Here is an 8,897-nt window from a genome sequence, read left to right as displayed (position 1 = left end):
ATCATATGCATCTTATTTTCAAATCTGATTTGTCATACAAAAATAGAAAATAAATCAATCATAAATCTCTTTTAGATCTAATCTCAACATATTTATAATTTCAGATTTAAATACAAAGATTAAAACTACTTTTAATCTTCTTTTCGTGGTTCATCTTTAAGGGATTTGATCACAATGGCACCCCTACATGCCATAGGAGACCCATTGAATGGAAAGAAAGGGTCATTAAACCCTTCTTTCTCCTATGACGAGATGGTCTGGTGATCCACCCAATCTGATTACTTAACTACTAAGATTAGAAATCATGTTTTAAACATAAACATTTAAATAATACATGAACCTGGCTCTGATACCATTGAAAGGAACCCTTGCGGGCTGCATGCATGATTTTAAAAATTTTCTAGAAATCAGCGAAAGCAATTGAAAATTAAACTCTTTAATTTTTATGCATGCTTGAGATCTAATGTCTACCATAAAAATAAATACCAAGATTTAAATATTTATGTAAAGCATGAAACTATGATTATATGTCTAACATACAATTCTGAAATTTCAGCAACTCTAAAAATTTAGCAACCATATTTAAGATCTAATCTTAATTTCTAATGAGATCAAATCTCATACCTAATTTGCTGGAGGTCTTTGATGACTCCTTGATCACGCTCTATAGCTATACATGCATCCGACCTCTATGGATCGTCCACGCGAAGCTCCCAAAAGATTGACAACTGCAGGAGTGCTAGCTCTCGCAGAGGTGCTGCAATGGCTGAACTTTTTTCTTTCGAAGTGCAACCTTTGATTTTTTCTTTAAGAAGATTGATAAGTGCTGATTAATCTATAATTTAATATTCTTTTTCCAGCACATGTCAACGTTCTTAAACGGATAACTACTTATTTTACTACAAAATAGAACAATATTTGAAATAAATTTAAAATATGATAAGAAATAAATAATTCACATGTCCTCGCCTTCCGAGCATACCAGCCAGCATGTTTCAGTTCAATAACACTGGGTTCGAACCCAATGCCCAATTGACATGCATGCACCCAAGCACTGTCCACCGTCCGTGGCTCCCCAAGTGATCCAATGGTTCAGAAATTCCCGTCTCCGCATCATGTTTCCAAACTAAGCAAAATAAGGGAGACCTTTTAAATTCATATATGCCCATTTTCACGTTAAAATAGAGTAAGAAAAAGAGTTTTTCCCAAATGTTGAAAACACTGTTCATATGAACAGTGTTCCGAGATGGCACTGTTCATATGAACAGTGTTCCGTGAAAATACTGTTCATATGAACAGTGTTACCAAAAAAAAAATATATAAAAAATGACTCAGCCACTGTTCATCTTCTTCCTCCCCCGATGAACATCTCACGCGCAGCCCACCGACGGTCCCCCGCGGCGTCTTCCCGTTGATCCCGCGGCCGCCCACCGTCCGCGGCTTCCTCCCGACGATCCCGCGATCAAATCTGCCGGCGACCAGTCCTCCGTGATTCCAGTCGGCCGCAATCAGCCGCGTGCTCACCGTGCCCATGCGGTCGACTCTTCCCAGCAGCGGAGATCCAGCCCCTTTGCCATCACATCCTGCGTCTTCAGCCGAGATCCAGCACCACCGCATCAGCTCCGTGCCAGCCGCATCAACCGCGTGCCATCCGCCGCCCGTTCCACCTCCCAGCAGCCGAAAATCAGCCATTTCCTCCAAGCATTCCAGCCATCCCGAGCTTCACCCGGATTCGTTCCAAGAAGAGATCCCATCGATTCCCAGCTCCAATCCCTGTGATTCAGCCTTCACCGCGATCCCAGCCAACTGCATTCAAGGAGCCGGTAACCCAGCTCCTTCCGGATCGGCACCCGTTTCGAGCTCCATCCCCATCGTCGCCCGAGATCCAGCCATTCTCCCAGCATCACGCCCTCCTCCTCTCTCTGGATCCATCGCTGGTCTTCGGCGATCTATAAAAGGAAGACGAAGAAGAGGGGAGAGGGGGAGCTCGGTTTTGAAGAACAGAGGAGGCTCTGTTCGGAAGATGAAGAAATAAAATAAAATAAAAACAAGAGAGAAGAGAGAGAGGCTGGGAGCGGAAGGGAGTGAAGAGCAATTTTTTTATGAAGATGGGAGGACTTTCGGCCACCATGAGCAGCTGAGCCTCGGTTTAGGGGTTTGATGAAGCCATAGAGGAGTATTCGTTTCATTTTTATTGATTTGAGTTTGTATTGTAAGATGGTTGCATGATGAAGAATTTATCAATTGATCTTATGATTTATCCAATTTATGTGAATCATTTATCTTGCATAAAATATTTTACATAGATTGATCTATTTCATCGAATCCAACACCTGTGGTTTGGAGGAGATATTCATGTGACATCGATTTCATGTTTAATGACTTAATGATCAGATGCATCATGCTAGGTTAGACAGGTCATGCAGAGTAGATGGTTTGTGCTAGACTTAGATGATTCATGCTAAAAATTAGTTATAATTTTCTTTTATGATTGCTTTGGCTTGTAGTCGGAAGCAATCAAGTCTTAAATACAACTCAATCATTGAAAGCATCACGAATATAAATCTATCGGTGGACTCTAGCCCTAAACATATCTCTCCATAGATAATTCATACTATTACATCCATATTGATTTTTAGTTTTTATCATTCACTCTAGCTTATACCCTTTGAAGTAATTATTTAATTAGAAAAAATAACTTGCCTCCAATTCCTGTGGACTGACACCCGTAATCACTATCCTACAGGATACGTGCTATTGCGTGGTTTATTTTTGAAATTGAAATAACCGATCAATTTTTGGCGCCGTTGCCGGGGATTGCTTGCATAGTTATTTTTCCTATCATTAAAAAAAATTAATTAATTAAAAAAAAACTTTCAAAAAAAAATATATATATATATATAATTATTCTCTATTATTGTTACTTTTCTTATCTCCTTTTTCTCTTCTACTAATTTTTTTTTTAATTTTTCTTTTGGTCTTATTTGATCAGGAATCGAAGAGGAGATCTGGGCTATCAGAAAGGAATGCTTTGGAGGTTTGCTAAAAAAAAAAAAAATTAAAATTGCTGGGGAAATTTTCTTTGGTAACCTCTAAACCTTTCTTATTTAAATTAATTATTAGCTTGAAATTTTGTGGTGATTGTTTGATTTCAATTTCAGCAAGAGTGTGAATGCATGCTTGATACACATACACAAATCAATCTGCAAATAGTAAGGGCAATCACCCCAACAAGATAAGAGCCGGATTTCATCACCGGACTCTTGCCCAACTTAGGTGAACTCAATCTCACATAGTGTCACTTTAATTAAAATCAATTAGACATTGGCTCCTAGGGACATTCGAGCTCAATAGGACGAAGATCACCGAAAGTTGCACCAATTTCGCTCTGTGGCTTAGTTGATGTCTAGGCAAGCTTTGTCCCTATAAGGGAGACAGTTCATCTGTTCGAGGCAAGTGGGTTTTAAGTGGGACCTTTGCGAACGCATCGTGACCCCTCCACTTACCTGGGAGCTTACCTGGTCAACTCGGTTCATTAGACCGGATTGGAGGCTTAGGTGCCCTCTTCAAACCAGTTAGGAGCTGTCTAGTGATTTTAGGACAAAGACTAGGATTGATATGCTTTTCTCTTTTTGCATGCTTGATTGATCGAGTACTAGTGTATGCACGGTAGTCGTTCTAGAGTACAAAACCTATTACCTTTTGATCCTGAAATAGAACGAACCCTTAGGAACATTCGAGCTAAGATCAAAACATTAGGATCATCCCCACCTCTTAAGATGGCTGAAGAACAACCCAAACTCCTGAGGGAGTACTTTACTCCCACTATTTACACTTCCCCATCTTGCATTCGATTACCTGAGGTAGCAGCTGTACAATATGAAATAAAGTCTAGTGTGATCCAAATGCTCCCATCTTTTTATGGGCTCACCAACGAAGACCCATACAAACATTTAGATGAATTTCTTGAGATTTGCACCACTGTCAAGATTCAGAACTTCACTGATGATGCCCTGAAACTTAGGTTATTCCCCTTCTTCCTTAAAGATAGAGCCAAACAATGGCTGAATTCTTTAGAAGCTAACTCAATTCGTTCTTGGGATCAAATGCAACAAGAATTTCTTAAAAAATACTTTCCTATAGGAAGAACGAACCAGTTTAGACGTGCCATTACAAGCTTCTCCCAAACCGAGGGAGAAGAATTTCATGAAACTTGGAAGAGATTTCGGGACCTAATCTGTAAATGCCCTCATCATCAAATACCTAAGTGGCAGCTAGTGCAATGTTTCTATGACGGTTTGATGGAACGAAACCGTCAGATGATCGATGCTGCATGCGGAGAGACTTTCATGCTTCGAAATGAGCATGAAGCATGGCAACTATTTGAAAATCTTAATGAAAACTCCCTCCACCATGCTTCATGTTCTCGTCAAGCATCCCCGAATTTTCAAAGGAAAGGGGCCATTTGTGAAATAAGTCATTTTATGGACCTGTCTAGCAAGGTAGATGCATTGTCCCATAAGATTGACCAACTGATGATAGGTGGGCATTACATAAACTCTTCCCAAGCACAAGTGTGTGCTATCTGTTCTAGCCCATCGCATCCTATTCATGAGTGCCCCTCAGCACCCCAATATCCCGAACTCGTGCAAGAACACATCAATGCTGTCCAAACACAGCCCAGACCGGGTAATGATCCATTTTCCAATACATATAATTCGGGATGGCGGAATCATCCAAATTTTTCTTGGAGGCAGCAAGCTTCTAATACCTCCCAACCCTTCTCCCAAAATTTTCAAAACCCTCAAAATATTCATCCTTACCGTCCCTCGACTCAATTTCAACACACTCCTCCTCCACCCCAAAGAAACACAGCCTTTGAGGAGAAAGTGTTGAACGCCCTTCAAGGTTTGGAAACCATTACACAATTGGTGCACTCTCACACGCAATCAATTGCCAAGCTAGAATTCCAGATGGGGCAACTAGCTAATGCACTGAACAAGCGAGAGGAAGGAAAGCTTCCAAGCCAACCATTAAGTAATCCTAGGGGACAATATATGGCTCAAGAAAATCAACTAAATGCAATTCATCATGAACAAGCCAATGCTTTGACTACCCTAAGGAGTGGACGTGTAGTAGATAATAAGATTGGGGAGGACAACAATAAGGAAGGTGAAGAAGAGGATAAAAATGTGTCAAATAAAAATCTAAAACCTTCTTCTTCTTCTTCTTCAGCTAATCCACCTTCTGTCAAAACTCATATCCCAAAGGCCCCATTTCCTGAAGCTCTTAATTCACCCTCTCCCTTTGGCAAAAAAGGAACTTCACTAGAGGAAATGATGGAGGTTTTCAAACAAGTGAAAATCAACCTTCCGCTTCTTGATGCTATTAGACAAGTTCCCTCCTATGCCAAATTTCTCAAAGACCTTTGTACACAAAAACGAAAATCTAGGACACATGTGCCCAAAAAGGTCTTCCTAACTGAGCAAGTGAGTTCTATTCTCCAACACAACACCCCTCCGAAATTCAAAGATCCTGGTGCTCCCACCATCTCCTGTGTCTTAGGAAATAATTTTATTGATCGAGCACTCTTAGATCTAGGGGCAAGTGTCAACCTTTTACCTTACTCAGTTTATGAGAAGCTTGGGTTAGGTGAGTTAAAACCAACCTCAGTATCCCTTCAATTGGCTGATCGATCTGTAAAAACACCACATGGGATAATTGAAGATGTTCTTGTCAAGGTAGATAAATTCTATTTTCCAGTAGATTTCATCGTCCTTGATATGGAACATGAACCTAATCCTAAGAAACAAATCCCCGTGATCCTTGGGCGCCCCTTTTTAGCAACAGCCAATGCGTGCATCAATTGTAGAATAGGGGTAATGAACATATCATTTGGGAACATGAAAGTAAAATTAAATGTGTTCAATGCGGCCGACCAACCCGCGAGGGAAGTTGAGTGTTTTATGATAGACAAAATAGATGACCTCATAGAAGGAGATGCAAAAACTACCTCACTGTGTCTGGCTGAAGACAATAAACTTAGCGCTTGTTGGGAGGCAACCCAATTCTCTTAGATTTCTTTAACATTGAGGACAATGTTAGGTTTAGGTTTGGGGGTATTTTTAAGTATTTTTTTTCATTTTTTGTTTTGTTTGCATCTCTTGCATTCGTTTTTACTTCATAATGTCAGGTTTATCAAAAAAAATAAAAAATAAAATAAAAATAAAATAAAAATATCTTTTAAAAAAATGTGTTCATTTTCATTTTTTATAAAATAATAATAATAATAAAAAAATTAAAAAAAAAGTTTTTGTTTTTAAAAAATCTCATTTCTATACATTAATGCGAGAATGCTAAACACACAAGGTATATAAAATCTAAAAAGCCCAATGACTAGTCGGAAGTAATACAAATTTAAGTTCTTTTCATTAAGTCTCTCTTAGGGAGTTGTAAGCTAATTAATACTTCGGAATTTCACTACACACTGGCCGACACTTCTAAGGTCTAGGCTCGACATTATATTGATAGTATAGTAGCAACCTTGGACCCTGATGAATCATACTTATCCAATCCAAAAAAAAAAAAATCATCAATAAAAATGAATTTAGTTAGGAACACCGAAAAGGGCTACCTATTGTCAAAGGTTAAGTGGGCTTGTGATGAGGACTCCGAGCATAAGTCCGTAGGGGAGTCTTGATGCCTGACACCTTGTGCCAACTGGTGTAAGAATTGTCGACTGATTGCTCGTTACCCGGAGAAATCACCACAAGAGTAAAAGTACACAATTATACATCTTTCAAAAAAAAAAAAAGTTCTGTATTGACCTTGAAAAAGACAATAGTGTGAAAGCCGTCGTTATTCGAGTAAACTGGAATATTACAGATAAAGCCCGTGAGGTACTAAAGTAAACATCCACAACTCTTGAAATCCTGCAGATATGATGATTTTGAATCAGTGAGCAGGTCATTTCGACCAATCCTTGGAAACTACTAGTATTAACAATATTTTGGAGATCCGAACCCTTAGCTTGTGTACGATCCAGATTTCACCGAGCACTCCAGTATAAATAAGTCTTACAACTCCCTAAACGGAAACTTAATGACTTTAACTTAGATTGCATACTAACCTAGAATTTGGGCTGACTTAGTAAATAAAACCGTGTGTGCTTTGAAATTCTTATCATTTATGTATCTTAAATTAGATTTTAATAATAATAATAATAAAAAAGAGTTTTTGAAATTCTTAGCTAGTATGCATTTGGAATTTGATTTTCACTTTATAGATCAATCGAAAAAAAAAATAATAATAATAATAATAATCATAAATGATTTATTTTAATATTGAAGTTTGTGGGTATCTTCACTGGAAACCCTCACGAGACTATAACTCGTCCACTAGGGTAACCTAGGGGTTTAAAGCCTTGTTGCATATGGTAAATGCAATCGCGATGCCTGCAAAAGTGAGATAGAATTTTTCTTTTCTAGTTTTATTTTGCTCGAGGACTAGCAAAATGTAGGTTTGGGGGTGTGATAAGTGCTGATTAATCTATAATTTAATATTCTTTTTCCAGCACATGTCAACGTTCTTAAACGGATAACTACTTATTTTACTACAAAATAGAACAATCTTTGAAATAAATTTAAAATATGATAAGAAATAAATAATTCACATGTCCTCGCCTTCCGAGCATACCAGCCAGCACGTTTCAGTTCAATAACACTGGGTTCGAACCCAATGCCCAACTGACATGCATGCACCCAAGCACTGTCCACCGTCCGTGGCTCCCCAAGTGATCCAATGGTTCAGAAATTCCCGTCTCCGCATCATGTTTCCAAACTAAGCAAAATAAGGGAGACCTTTTAAATTCATATATGCCCATTTTCACGTTAAAATAGAGCAAGAAAAAGAGTTTTTCCCAAATGCTGAAAACACTGTTCATATGAACAGTGTTCCGAGATGGCACTGTTCATATGAACAGTGTTCCGTGAAAACACTGTTCATATGAACAGTGTTACCAAAAAAAAATATATAAAAAATGACTCAGCCACTGTTCATCTTCTTCCTCCCCCGATGAACATCTCACGCGCAGCCCACCGACGGTCCCCCGCGGCGTCTTCCCGTTGATCCCGCGGCCGCCCACCGTCTGCGGCTTCCTCCCGACGATCCCGCGATCAAATCTGCCGGCGACCAGTCCTCCGTGATTCCAGTCGGCCGCAATCAGCCGCGTGCTCACCGTGCCCATGCGGTCGACTCTTCCCAGCAGCGGAGATCCAGCCCCTTTGCCATCACATCCCGCGTCTTCAGCCGAGATCCAGCACCACCGCATCAGCTCCGTGCCAGCCGCATCAACCGCGTGCCATCCGCCGCCCGTTCCACCTCCCAGCAGTCGGAAATCAGCCATTTCCTCCAAGCATTCCAGCCATCCCGAGCTTCACCCGGATTCGTTCCAAGAAGAGATCCCATCGATTCCCAGCTCCAATCCCTGTGATTCAGCCTTCACCGCGATCCCAGCCAACTGCATTCAAGGAGCCGGTAACCCAGCTCCTTCTGGATCGGCACCCGTTTCGAGCTCCATCCCCATCGTCGCCCGAGATCCAGCCATTCTCCCAGCATCACGCCCTCCTCCTCTCTCTGGATCCATCGCTGGTCTTCGGCGATCTATAAAAGGAAGACGAAGAAGAGGGGAGAGGGGGAGCTCGGTTTTGAAGAATAGAGGAGGCTCTATTCGGAAGATGAAGAAATAAAATAAAAAAAAAACAAGAGAGAAGAGAGAGAGGCTGGGAGCGGAAGGGAGTGAAGAGCAATTTTTTTATGAAGATGGGAGGACTTTCGGCCACCATGAGCAGCTGAGCCTCGGTTTAGGGGTTTGATGAAGCCATAGAGGAGTATTCGTT

At 40.4% G+C, this 8,897-nt stretch overlaps 1 non-coding gene across 1 annotated transcript; it reads right to left on the bottom strand.

The window, feature by feature from the left end:
* Positions 1-4,155: 4,155 nt before the first annotated feature.
* LOC120105087 lies at positions 4,156-4,261 on the bottom strand. The gene has a single exon (XR_005507481.1). It is a non-coding gene; the product is annotated as a small nucleolar RNA R71 (small nucleolar RNA).
* Positions 4,262-8,897: the final 4,636 nt, after the last annotated feature.

Source organism: Phoenix dactylifera, unplaced genomic scaffold (assembly GCF_009389715.1).
Source record: "Phoenix dactylifera cultivar Barhee BC4 unplaced genomic scaffold, palm_55x_up_171113_PBpolish2nd_filt_p 000188F, whole genome shotgun sequence".
NCBI classification, from domain to species: domain Eukaryota; kingdom Viridiplantae; phylum Streptophyta; class Magnoliopsida; order Arecales; family Arecaceae; genus Phoenix; species Phoenix dactylifera.
Note: the sequence above shows the minus strand (reverse complement) of the source record. Positions and strands in the feature narration are given on the sequence as shown.